The sequence below is a fragment of the Somniosus microcephalus genome, unplaced genomic scaffold (assembly GCF_052327205.1).
Source record: "Somniosus microcephalus isolate GS21.2 unplaced genomic scaffold, FLI_Smic_1.0 unresolved_chr3, whole genome shotgun sequence".
NCBI lineage: Eukaryota > Metazoa > Chordata > Chondrichthyes > Squaliformes > Somniosidae > Somniosus > Somniosus microcephalus.
Genome location: NW_028225181.1, coordinates 63,004,930 through 63,018,249, shown reverse-complemented (window position 1 = coordinate 63,018,249; position 13,320 = coordinate 63,004,930). Strand labels below are relative to the sequence as shown.

General features: G+C 47.6%; 2 protein-coding genes across 5 annotated transcripts in view; one reads left to right on the top strand and one right to left on the bottom strand.

Annotated features, from left to right (window-relative positions):
* Positions 1–13,320, bottom strand: part of LOC147091625 (uncharacterized) — an 88,413-nt gene that overhangs the window by 8,803 nt on the left and 66,290 nt on the right. The window lies entirely within an intron of this gene.
* LOC147091626 (uncharacterized) overlaps positions 1–13,320 on the top strand; it is a 36,727-nt gene that overhangs the window by 2,435 nt on the left and 20,972 nt on the right. The window contains exons 1-2 of one of the 4 annotated variants that reach the window (XM_085976841.1): positions 6,515–6,878; positions 11,420–11,501. The gene's annotated coding sequence lies outside the window, so the exon portion shown is untranslated. Of the gene's footprint in view, positions 1–6,514; positions 6,879–11,095; positions 11,319–11,419; positions 11,502–13,320 lie in introns of those variants that run through there. The other 3 variants (XR_015075230.1, XM_085976842.1, XM_085976843.1) reach the window with 3 other exon arrangements.

Below are 13,320 nucleotides of genomic sequence, written 5' to 3'. Positions count from 1 at the left end.
TAACTAGTGATTTGTAACGGTTTAGTGTAACTTCCTTGTTTTTGTATTCAATGGCCCTATTTACAAAGCCAAGTACCCCACACGCTTTCTGAAACCTCACCAACTTGCCGCGGCACTTTCAAAGATTTGTGAATATGGACCCCCAGGTCCCTCTGCTCTTGCACCCCCTCAAAATAGTCCCATTTAGATTATACGGCCTCTCCCTGTTGTTTCTCCCAAAGTGCATCACTTCACACTTATCCTCATTTAATTTCATCTGCCTTGTGTCTGCTCATTTCACAGTCTGTCTCTGTCCTCCTGAAGTCTGCTACTACTATGCTCACTATTTACTACGTTGCCAAGTTTTGTATCATCTGTAAACTTCAAACTTGTACACCTATACCCAATCCAGGTCAGTTATATATAACAAGAAAAGCAATGGTCCTAATCCTGAGCCCTGGGGGAACCCACTGCATACTTCCCTCCAGTCAGAAAAACATCCCTCAGCACTGCTCACTGTCTCCTATCCCTCGGCAAATTATATACCCAAATTACCATCAGCCCTTTAATTCCCTGTGCTTCTATTTTCCGAGTAGGTCTCTTGTGTGGTACTTTACCAAATGCCTTTTGAAAGTCCATAAGAACATAAGAAATAGGAGGAGTAGGCCATATGGCCCCTCGAGCCTGCTCTGCCATTCAATAAGATCATGGCTGATCATCGATCTCCATATCCCTCGATTCCCCTAGAGTCCAACAATCTATCGATCTCAGCCTTGAATATACTCAAAGACTCAGCATTCACAGCCCTCTGGGGCAGAGAATTCCAAAGATTCACAACCCTCTGAGTGAAGAAATTCCTCCTCATCTCAGTCTTAAATGGCCGGCCCCTTATCCCGAGACTGTGCCCCCTAGTTCTAGACACTCCAGCCAGGGGAAACAACCTCTCAGCATCTACCCTGTCAATCCCCTTCAGAATCTTGTCTGTTTCAATGAGATCACCTCTCATTCTTCTAAACTCCAGAGAGTATCGGCCCATTCTACACAATCTCTCCTCATTGGACAGCCCTCTCATCCAAGGAATCAATCTAGTGAACCTTCGTTGCACCGCCTCCAAGGCAAGTATATCCTTCCTTAGATAAGGAGACCAAAACTGTGCCCAGTACTCCAGGTGTGGTCTCACCAAGGCCCTGTACAATTGGAGCAAGACTTCCTTACTCTTATACTCCAACCCCCTTGCAATAAAGGCCAACATGCCATTTGCCTTCCTTATTGCTTGCTGTACCTGCACGCTAGCTTTCTGTGTTTCTTGCACGAGGACACCCAAATCTCTCTGAACACCAACATTTGAAAGTTTCTCGCCATTTAAAAAATATTCTGTTTTTCTATTCTTCCTACCAAAGTGAATAACCTCACATTTCCCCACATTACACTCCATCTGCCACCTTACTGCCCACTCACTCAGTCTATCTATATCCCTTTGCAGAGTCTCTGTGTTCTCCACACAGCTTACTATCCCACCTAGCTTTGTATCATCAGCAAACTTGGATACATGACACTCGGTCCCTTCATCTAGGTCATTAATATAGATTGTAAATAGCTGAGGCCCCAACACTGATCCTTGCGGCACCCCACTAGTTACAGCCTGCCAACCTGACAAAGGTCCGTTTATCCCTACTCTCTGTTTACTGCCTGTTAACCAATCCTCTATCCATGCTACTATATTACCCCAAACCCCGTGAGCCCTAATCTTGTGTAATAATATTTTATGTGGCACCTTGTCGAATGCCTTTTGGAAATCCAAATATACTACATCCACTGGTTCCCCTTTATCTACCCTGCTAGTTACATCCTCAAATAACTCTAATAAATTTGTCAAACACCATTTCCCTTTCATAAAACCATGTTGACTCTGCCTAACCATGTTATGATTTTCTAAGTGCCCTGATACAACTTCCGTAACAATGGATTCCAGCATTTTCCCAACGACTGATGTCAGGCTAACTGGCCTGTCGTTCCTTGTTTTTTCTCTCCCTCCTGCCTTGAATAGCGGTGTTACATTTGCGACCTTCCAATCCGCTGGGACCGTTCTAGAATCTAGGGAATCTCGGGACTTTTGGAAGATCAAAACCAATGCATCCACTATCTCTTCAGCCACCTCTTTTAGAACCCTAGGATGTAGGCCGTCAGGTCCAGGGGATTTGTCAGCTTTTAGTCCCATTAGTTTCTCTAGTACTTTACATGAAGTTCCTCACCCTCATTAAACCCTCGGTTCCCCACCATCTTTGGTATGTTTTTGTGTCTTCTACTGTGAAGACAGATACAAAATATTTGTTTTAACGTTTCTGCCATTTCCTTATTCCCCATAATAATTTCTCCTGTCTCTACCTCTAAGGGACCAACGTTGTCAGCTATAGCTCAGTTGGTAGCACACTCGCCTCTGGGTCAAAGGGTTGTGGGTTCAAGTCCCACTCCAGGGACTCGAGCACATAAAGCTAGGCTGACACTCCAGTGCAGTGCTGAGGGAGTGCTGCACTGTCGGAGGGGCCGTCTTTCTGATGAGACGTTAAACCGAGGCCCCGTCTGCCCTCTCAGGTGGATGTAAAAGATCCCATGGCACTATTTCGAAGAAGAGTAGGGAAGTCATCCGGGAGTCCTGGCCAATATTTATCTCACAACCAACATAACAGAAACAGATTATCTGGTCATTATCACATTGCTGTTTGTGGCAGCTTGCTGTGTGCAAATTGACTGCCGCATTTCCCACATTACAACAGTGACGCCACTTCAAAAAGTACTTAATTGACTGTAAAGCGCTTTGAGATGTCCGGTGGTCGTGAATGGCGCTATATAAATGCAAGTCTTCCTTTACTTTTGCTACTCTCTTCCTTTTTAAGAATATAAGAACATAAGAAATAGGAGCAGGAGTAGGCCAATCGGCCCCTCGAGCCTGCTCCACCATTCAATAAGATCATGGCTGATCTGATCCTAACCTCAAATCTTCTATCACTCTGCATCCACCCGAACCCATGTGATCTCCCGGGAGAGGCGAAAAACCAGATAAAGACCCAATGGCCAATTTGGGAGAAAAAAATCTGGGAAATTCCTCTCCGACCCATCTAGGCGATCGAAATTCTTCCAGGAGATCACTCTGTCCCTATATTTTCTACAGTACTTACCTTCTGTAAAGGCGATCTCCACCCCAGCCAGGAACAGGAATAAAACCATCTCCTGAAATCTAACACAGAATTAGAACACAGTAGGAGCAGAACAAGGCTACACGGCCCCTGGGCCCACTCCAATACCCACAGGGCCATGACCATTCCGAACCTAGACTCAAGTCCAATTTCCTGCCCGTTCCCCGTAACCCTTAATTCCCTTTACTTCTAGGAAAATATCTATTTCTGTTTTAAATTTATTTAATGATGTAGCTTCCACAGCTTTCTGGGGCAGCAAATTCCACAAACCTACCACCCTCTGAGTGAAGAAGTTTCTCCTCATCTCAGTTTTGAATGAGCAGCCCCTTATTTTAAGATTATGCCCCCTAGTTCTAGTTTCACCCATCATTGGGAACATCCTCACCGCATCCACCCGATCAAGCCCCTTCACAATCTTATATGTTTCAATAAGATCGCCTCTCATTCTTCTGAACTCCAATGAGTAGAGTCCCAATCTACTCAACCTCTCCTCATATGACCACCCCCTCATCCCCGGGATTAACCGAGTGAACCTTCTTTGTGCTGACTCGAGAGCAAGTATGTCTTTTCTTAAGTATGGACACCAAAACTGTATGCAGTATTCCAGGTGCGGTCTCACCAATACCTTGTACAACTGAAGCAATACCTCCCTGTTTTTATATTCCATCCCCCTAGCAATAAAAGCCAACATTCCATTGGCCTTCTTAATCACTTGCTGCACCTGCATACTAACTTTTTGAGTTTCGTGCACCAGGACCCCCAGATCCCTTTGTACTACAGTACTTTCCAGTTTCTTGCCATTAAGATAATAACTTGCTCTATGATTTTTCCTGCCAAAGTGCATAACCTCACACTTTCCAGTATTGTATTCCATCTGCCAAATCTCTGCCCACTTACTTAGCCTGTCTATGTCCCTTTGCAGGTTTTTTATGTCCTCCTCACTCACTACTTTCCGTCCCATCTTTGTATCATCTGCAAACTTTGATATGTTACACTCGGTCCCCTCCTCCAAATCGTTAATATAGATTGTAAAGAGTTGGGGACCCAGCACTGACCCCTGCGGAACACCACCAGTTACTGGTTGCCAATCTGAGAACGAACCATTTATCCCAACTCTCTGCTTTCTGTTAGAGAGCCAATCCTCCACCCACGCCAGAATATTACCCCCAATCCCGTGATTTTTTATCTTGAGCAATAATCTTTTGTGTGGCACCTTGACAAATGCCTTTTCGAAGTCTAAATACACTACATCCACTGGTTCCCCTTTATCCACCCTGTATGTTACTCCTCAAAAAACTCCAGCAAATTTGTCAAACATGACTTCCCCTTCATGAAACCATGCTGAGTTTGTCCTATTAAATTATGTTTATCCAAATGTCCCGTTACTGTCTCCTTAATAATGGAATCTAACATTTTACCAACCACAGATGTTAGGCTAACAGGTCTATAGTTTCCAGCCTTCTGCCTACTACCCTTTTTAAATAAGGGTGTTACATTAGCAGTTTTCCAATCTGCCGGGACCTTTGCTGAGTCCAGTGAGTTTTGGAAAATTATTACCAATGCATCCACAATCCCTACCGCTCCGTCCCTCAAGACCCTAGGATGCAAGCCATCAGGTCCAGGGGATTTATCCGCCTTGAGTCCCATTATTTTACCGAGTACCACTTCCTTAGTGATTTTAATCGTATTTAGTTCCTCCCCCCCTAGAGCCCCCTGTTTGTCCAGTGTTGGGATATTCTTGAAGCTTTTGATTTAATTATTAAACATTTAAGAAATTATTGCAGTGACAAATGCTGTCTCTGAAACTGCGGGAAATTTGTTTTTAAATAATCTTCTTTAGTGAAGCTGCTGTGGCTCTGCCCCTTTGCCAGGCCCGCTGCCTGCGGCCCCTCTCCCAGATTCCAGCCCCAGCTCTGTGCTGACTGTGGCCCCTCTCCCAGATTCCAGCCCCAGCTCTGTGCTGACTGCGGCCCCTCTCCCAGATTCCAGCCCCAGCTCTGTGCTGACTGCGGCCCCTCTCCCAGATTCCAGCCCCAGCTCAGTGCTGACTGTGGCCCCTCTCCCAGATTCCAGCCCCAGCTCTGTGCTGACTGCGGCCCCTCTCCCAGATTCCAGCCCCAGCTCAGTGCTGACTGTGGCCCCTCTCCCAGATTCCAGCCCCAGCTCTGTGCTGACTGCGGCCCCTCTCCCAGATTCCAGCCCCAGCTCTGTGCTGACTCCGGCCCCTCTCCCAGATTCCAGCCCCACCTCTGTGCTGCCTGTGGCCCCTCTCCCAGATTCCAGCCCCAGCTCTGTGCTGACTGTGGCCCCTTTCCCAGATTCCAGCCCCAGCTCTGTGCTGACTGCAGTCCCTCTCCCAGATTCCAGCCCCAGCTCTGTGCTGACTGCGGCCCCTCTCCCAGATTCCAGCCCCAGCTCTGTGCTGACTGAAATAACAACAGAAAATGCTGGAAAAACTCAGCAGGTCAGGCAACATCCGTGGAGAGAAATTTGAGTTGACGTTTCGGGTTTGACCCTTCTTCAAAACTGGAGAGAAAAGGAACTAGATCGAAGGCAGGGCTGCGATCGGACAAAAGAATAAAAGAACCAAAAGAAGTAAAAGAGATTAGAAGCTAGACGAGATGGTAATAGGCTGGGATTAGGTGTAAAGTGTACTGGCAGGGCAAAAGATAGCTGCCAGGTGTGAGAGAGAAACAAAAGGAAATGGGGGGGGGAGGAAAGGAGTGGAAAAATATAAGTAAAAATGAAATAGGGGCCGAGGTTATGATCTGAAATTGTTGAACTCGATATTGAGACCGGAAGGCTGCAGAGTGCCTAATCGGAAGATGAGGTGCTGTTCCTCGAGTTTACGTTGAGCTTCCGTGGAACAGTACAAGAGGCCAAGGACGGTGAGGTCCGAGTGGGAATGGAGCGGTGAATTGAAATGACAGGCGACCGGAAGCTCGGGGTCACCCTTACGGACTGAACGGAGGTGTTCCGCAAAGCGGTCACCCAATCTGCGTTTGGTCTCCCCAATGTAGAGGAGACCGCATCGTGAGCAGCGAATACAGTATACTAGATTGCGAGAAGTACAAGTAAATCGCTGTTTCACCTGGAAGGGGTGTTTGGGGCCCTGGACAGTGGGGAGGGGGGAGGTATAGGGGCAGGTGTTACACCTCCTTCGCTTGCACGGGAAGGTGCCAGGCAAAGGGGAAGGGCTGTTTGGGGTGATAGAGGAGTGGACTCGGGTGTTGTTATTTCGGATTTCCAACATCTGCAGTATTTTGCTATTGTGCTGACTGAGCTGCTCTCACCTGGGGACAGCGCGTCACAATCGGCCCCAGCGCACCTGAGCTGGAGAGGAGGCCCCGCCCGCTTGCCGCGCCGCCATTGGTTGGAGGACCCGGCCCGCCCTCTTCCTATTGGTCAGAGCTCCCGTCAGTCAAAGTCCCGGGCCGGCTTCCATCCACCTAAATGGGCCTCTTCCTCTGATGACGTCACAATCGGGCCAGCATCAGCGCCGGGTAGGAAGGTCCCGCCCCCTAGCCGCGCCGCCATTGGTTGGAGGACCAGGCCACCCAGTTCAGTCCTCCCATCTCAGCCCTCTTCCTATTGGTCAGTGCTCCCGTCAGTCACAATCACCTTGCACCGGCTCACTCCGCCACAGCGCGCGACTGAATCTGCTTCGTCCGGTGTCCGCTGAGGTCCCGCCCGCCCGACTCTCAGGTTTGCTTTTCTCGTATTTTACTTTATAATCTCACTCTCCGCTCCCCCCTCACCTCGATTTAAATCGATTCCCAAACACTACTTTATCCGGCCGCTGATTCCGCCTCTTCCCGGGCCCGGCCTTCCGGCTGCGCTCTGCAGGCCCCGCGCAGGCGCACTGGCAGTCTGGTTTTCTGGTGGGGCCGAATGAGCATGCGCGGCCCCGCCCCTCCACATTTAAAGACACACCCACCACCTCCACATTTAAAGGGACACCCACCCCCTCCACATTTAACGGGACGCCCAACCCCTCCACATTTAAAAGGACACCCACCCCCTCCACATTTAAAGGGACACCCACCCCCCTCCACATTTAAAGGGACACCCACCCCCTCCACATTTAAAGGGAGAGCCACCCCCTCCACATTTAAAGGGACTCCCCCCTCTCATGCGTTCTTCTGATTAAAGGGACAGTGACAATTCCCCCGGCCACCGCACCTTAGCAAGGATGTGAAAGACCTTGAGAGCGGGAAGAGGTTTACGCACTCATCCGATCATGGCTGATCATCCAAATTCAGTACCCGGTCCCTGCTTTCTCCCCATACCCCTTGATCCCTTTAGCGTTAATAAATATATCCAACTCCTTCTTGAATATATTTAATGAAGTGGCCTCCACTGCCTTCTGTGGTGGAGAATTCCACAGGTTCACCACTCTCTGGGTGAAGAAATTCCTCCTCATTTCTGTCCTAAATGGCCTACCCTTTATCCTTAGACTGTGTCCCCTGGTTCTAGACTCCCCGACCATCGGGAACATCCTTCCTGCATCTAGTTTGTCCAGTCCTGTCAGAATTTTATAAGTTTCACTGAGATCACCTCTCATTCTTCTAAACTCCAAGTCCAATCGACCCAATCTCTCCTCATACGTCATTCCTGCCATCCCAGGTATCAGTCTGGTGAATCTTCGCTGAACTCCTTCCATGGCAAGAACATCCTTCCTCAGATAAGGCGACCAAAACTGCAAACAATACTCAAGATGTGGTCTCATCAAGGCCCTTTACAACTGCAGCAAGACATCCTTGTTCCTGTACTCAAAACCTCTCGCTACGAAGGCCAACATACCATTTGCCTTCTTAACTGCCTGCTGCACCTGCATGCTTACCTTCAGCGACTGGTGCACAAGGACACCCAGGTCTCGTTGCACTTCCCCTTCTCCCAATCTATTGCCATTTAGATAATAATCTGCCTTCCTGTTTTTGACACCAAAGTGGATAACCTCACATTTATCCATGTTATATTGCATCTGCCATGTTTCTGACCAATCACCCAACATGTCCAAATCATCCTGGAGTTTCTCAACATCCTCCTCACAGCACACACGCCCACCCAGCTTTGTGTCGTCTGCAAATTTGGAGATATTACATCTAGTTCCCTTGTCCAGATCATTTATATATATTGTGAATAGCTGGGGACCAAGGACCGATCCCTGCGGTACCCCACTAGTCACTGCCTGCCATTCGGAAAAAGACCCGTTTATTCCAACTCTTTGCTTTCTGTCTGCCAACCAGTTCTCTATCCAAGTCAATACCTTGCCCCCAATCCCATGTGCCTTAACTTTACATGCTAATCTCTTATGCGGGACCTTATCGAAGGCCTTCTGAAAGTCCAGATACACCACATCCACTGGTTCTCCCTTATCTATTTTACCAGTTACATCCTCAAAAAATTCCAGTAGATTAGTCAAGCAGGAGTTACCTTTTGTGAATCCATGTTGACTTTGTCCGATCCTGTCACTGTTTTCCAAGTGCTCTGCTGTTACATTTTTATATCGGACTCTAACATTTTCCCCACTACCGATGTCAGGCTTACCGGTCTGTAATTCCCCGTTTTCTCTCTCCTGTGGCGGAGCCACCAAGAGACACTGAACAATCTGTAATCGTTCCTTTAACCACTCTGTAGTGCAGTTGTGGACTGCACCTTTAAGCTGTGTGTAGGTTCTTGTATTTCCACATGATGATGTCATGACGCCGATCACGTGACCCCCAGTTGGCGTGGAAAATGTGATGACGTCATGACGTCGGTTTCCAGTATTTAAGGGCAGTCTGAGAAAGGCTGGGGACCGAAACAGACCTGCTGACCTCTGCTCTTGTAGTTATCAGTTAAAGTATTTTGTTTATTAAAGTTTAATTATTTCGTTTCACTGCGTTGGACTTCGTTATTTGGATAGGAACTTCCGTTCCTACACTACCACCTTTTTTGAATAGTGGGGTAACATTAGCTACCCTCCAATCCATGGGTAATGTTCCAGATTCCATCGAATGTTGGAAGATGACCAGCAATGCATCTACTATTTCTAGGGCCACATCCTTAAGTACCCTAGGATGTAGATTATCAGGCCCTGGGGATTTATCGGCCTTCGGTCCCATCAGTTTCCCTAACACCATTTCCCTACAAATACTGATTTCTTTCAGTTCCACTCTTTCATCAGACCCTATGTTCCCCGGCATCTCTGGGAGGTTATTTGTGTCCTCCTTTGTGAAGACCGAACCAAAATATGTATTTAGTTGGTCTGCCATTTCTTTGTTCCCCATTATAAATTCCCCTGATTCTGACTGCAAGGGACCTACGCTTGACTTCACCAATCTTTTTCTCTTCACATATCTATAAAAGCTTTTACAGTCAGTTTTTATGTTCCCTGCAAGCTTACTCTCATATTCTATTTTCCCCTTCTTAATTAATCTCTTTGTCCTCCTTTGTTGAATCCTAAACTGCTCCCAATCCTCAGGATTATTGCTTTTTCTGGCCAATTTATATGTCCTCTCCTTGGATCTTATGCTATCCCTAATTTCCCTTGTTAGCCACGGTTAAGTCACCTTTTTTGTTTTATTTTTATGCCAAACTGGGATGAACAACTTCTGTAGTTCATCCATGCGGTCTTTGAATGTTTGCCATTGCCTATCCACCATCAACCCTTTGAGTGCCATTCCCCAATCAATCCTACCCAACTCGCTCCTCAGACCATCGTAGTTTCCTTTATTTAAATTGAGGACCCTAGTCTCTGAGTCAACTACTTCATTCTCCATATAAATGAAGAATTCGATCATATTATGACCCAAGGGGCCTCGTACAACAAGATTGCTAATTAATCCTTTCTCGTCACATAATACCCAGTGTAAGAAGGCAGTTGAGGCCAATTCATTAAATATATTCAAGAAAGAGTTGGATATATTTCTTTAAGGCTAAAGGGATCAAGGGGTATGGGGAGAAAGCAGGGACAGGGTACTGAGTTTGGATGATCAGCCATGATCTCATTGAATGGTGGAGCAGGCTCGAGGGGCCGAATGGCCTACTCCTGCTCCTATCTTCTATGTTTCTAAAATAGACTTTGCTTGCTTTGCTGACTCAGCAAACCTCATTTGCTTTGCTGTTTTTTGGCTGACTAAATAAAAGGTTTTTTTTTGGCTGCATGCAGGTATTTAATTGAGTTCGTTCAGGCTTGCTGTCAGTCCTGGCCCTGGTCACCCCCCTTCCTGCACCTCATTGGCTGACACCGCTGTCAATCGACACCACGAGGGGAAGGGAGGGTGATTGACAGGATGACGATTTATACAAGCGCCTGCCCGCGCTGTGATTGGTGCAGGGGAAGGCAAGTGGGCGTGTAAGGCCCCCGGGCCGACGTGGGGGAGTCAAAGGCTGGCTGGAGCGCATGCGCAGCCCGACTCGCACCGTTGGGAAGCTTTTCAAAAAAAAATTTTTCCGAAACAAATTGAAAACACTCATTAATTCCCCGAACCCTCCTCCCCTCTAAAGTGCGATTATTATTATTCTTGGTTTTCCTCATTTGTGTGGCGTGTCTTTTTTTTACCTTGCGGTGGCGGCGCCGATCCAACCGAACCCATGACGTTGCGTGTTGGCGTCAGCGCGTAATCGGAGGGGGGTTTTGATTGACGCAATGCGCCCACCAATCAGGAGCGGGGAAAACGCTGGGAGGACCGGGCGGGCTGACGGTCCTCCAACCAATGGCGGCGCGGGAGAGAGGGGGGCGGGACCTCGCTGGTCTGCGTGCGCCGATCCAACTGACCCTTGGGCGTTGCGTGCATGCGTCATCTCGTAATCGGAGGGGGCGGGGGTGTTTGATTGACGCGAGGCGTCCGCCAATCAGGAGCGCGGAAAACGCTGGGAGGACCGGACGGGCTGACAGTCCTCCAACCAATGGCGGCGCGGGAGGGAGGGGGGCGGGACCTCGGTGGGCTGCAGGCCGTTTTCCTGCTTTCATTTCCTATTTATTTTATTTCCTTTCCACTTTGAAAAAGGGTTCGACCCGAAACGTCACTCTAATTTCTCTCCCTGGATGTTGCCTGGCCTGCTGAGTTTTTCCAGCATTTTCTGTTGTTATTTCCTGCTTTCATTGTCTGCAGGAGCTGTTAAAGGGAAGGGGAGGAGGCGGGTGGGAAAACCCAGCTTGTGAGTGTTTATTCCTTTCCATTACCTTTATTGCAAGGCTATTCATCAATTGCATTCATTTAAAAATAAGTGAACCTTTTCTCTTTTTCACTTTTATCCAGAACAAAGAGCCCTGGTGCTGTGAACATTTTGGTGGGCAGCCACATTTAAAGGGACATAGACCAGCATTCTTCCTCCTCTCTTGTGAGTATTTGTGGTGGGTGAGAGGGTGAGAGGGTGGGGGGTGGGTCAAAGGGGACTGCGGCCCCTTTTCAACAAAAAAAATTGCTTGGCCATTTAAAGGGGAATGGGTGCCCCCCAGGTATTTAAAGGGGCAGTGCCTCTTTCTTTCTGTATCAAATAATTCATACTTTGGTTCTGTCTTCACAAAGGAGGACACAAATAACCGCCCAGAGATGCCGGGGAACATAGGGCCTGATGAAAGGGTGGAACTGAAAGAAATCAGTATTTGTAGGGAAATGGTGTTAGGAAAATTGATGGGACTAAAGGCCGATAAATCCCCAGGGCCTGATAATCTACATCCCAGGGTACTTAAGGAAGTGGCCCTAGAAATAGTAGATGCATTGCTGGTCATCTTCCAGAACTCGATAGATTCTGGAACAGTACCCATGGATTGGAGGGTAGCTAATGTTACCCCACTATTCAAAAAAGGTGGTCGAGAAAAAGCGGGGAATTATAGACCGGTAAGCCTGACATCGGTGGTGGGGAAAATGCTAGAATCTATTATAAAAGACGTAATAGCAGAGCACTTGGTAAGCAGTGACAGGATCGGACAAAGTCAACATGGATTTACAAAAGGTAAATCATGCTTGACTAATCTACTGGATGTTTTTGAGGATGTAACTGGTAAAATAGATAAGGGAGAACCAGTGCATGTGGTGTATTTGGACTTTCAGCAGGCTTTCGATAAGGTCCCACATAAGAGATTAGCGTGCAAAATTGAGGCACATGGGATTGGGGGCAAGGTATTGACTTGGATAGAGAACTGGTTGGCGGACAGAAAGCAAAGAGTTGGAATAAACGGGTCGTTTTCCGAGTGGCAGGCAGTGACTAGTGGGGTACCGCAAGGATCGGTCCTAGGACACCAGCTGTTAACAATATATATGAATGATCTGGATGAGGGAATTGGATGTAATATCTCCAAATTTGCAGACGACACAAAGCTGGGTGGGAGGGTAAGCTGTGAGGAGGATGTCGTGAAACTCCAGTACGATTTGGACAGATTGGGTGATTGGGCAGAAACATGGCAAATGCACTATAATGTGGATAAATGTGAGGTTATCCACTTTGGTGGCAAAAACAGGAAGGCAGATTATTATTTGAATGGCAATAGACTGGGAGAAGGGGAAGTGCAAAGAGACCTGGGTGTTGTTGTGCACCAGTCGCTGAAGGTAAGCATGCAGGTGCAGCAGGCGGTTAAGAAGGCAAATGGTATGTTGGCCTTCGTAGCAAGAGGGTTCGAGTACAGGAACAAGGATGTCTTGCTACAGTTGTACAGCGCCTTGGTGAGACTGCACCTTGAGTACTGTGTGCAGTTTTGGTCGCCTTACCTGAGGAAGGACGTTCTTGCCATGGAAGGAGTGCAACGAATATTCACCAGGCTGATACCTGGGATGGCAGGAATGACGTATGAGGAGAGATTGTGTCGATTGGGCTTATACTCACTGGAGTTTAGAAGATTGAGAGGGGATCTCATCGAAACTTATAAAATTCTGTCAGGCCTGGACAGACTAGATGCAGGAAGGATGTTTATGATGGCCGGGGAGTCCAGAACCAGGGGTCATAGTCTAAGGATAAGGGGTAAGCCATTTAGGACTGAAATGAGGAGGAATTTCTTCACCCAGAGAGTGGTGAACCTGTGGAATTCTCTGCCACAGAGGGCGGTGGAGGCCAGTTCATTAAATATATTCAAAAAAGAGTTGGATATATTTCTTAAGGCTAAAGGGATCAAGGGATATGGGGAGAAGGCAGGGACAGGGTACTGAATTTGGATGATCAGCTA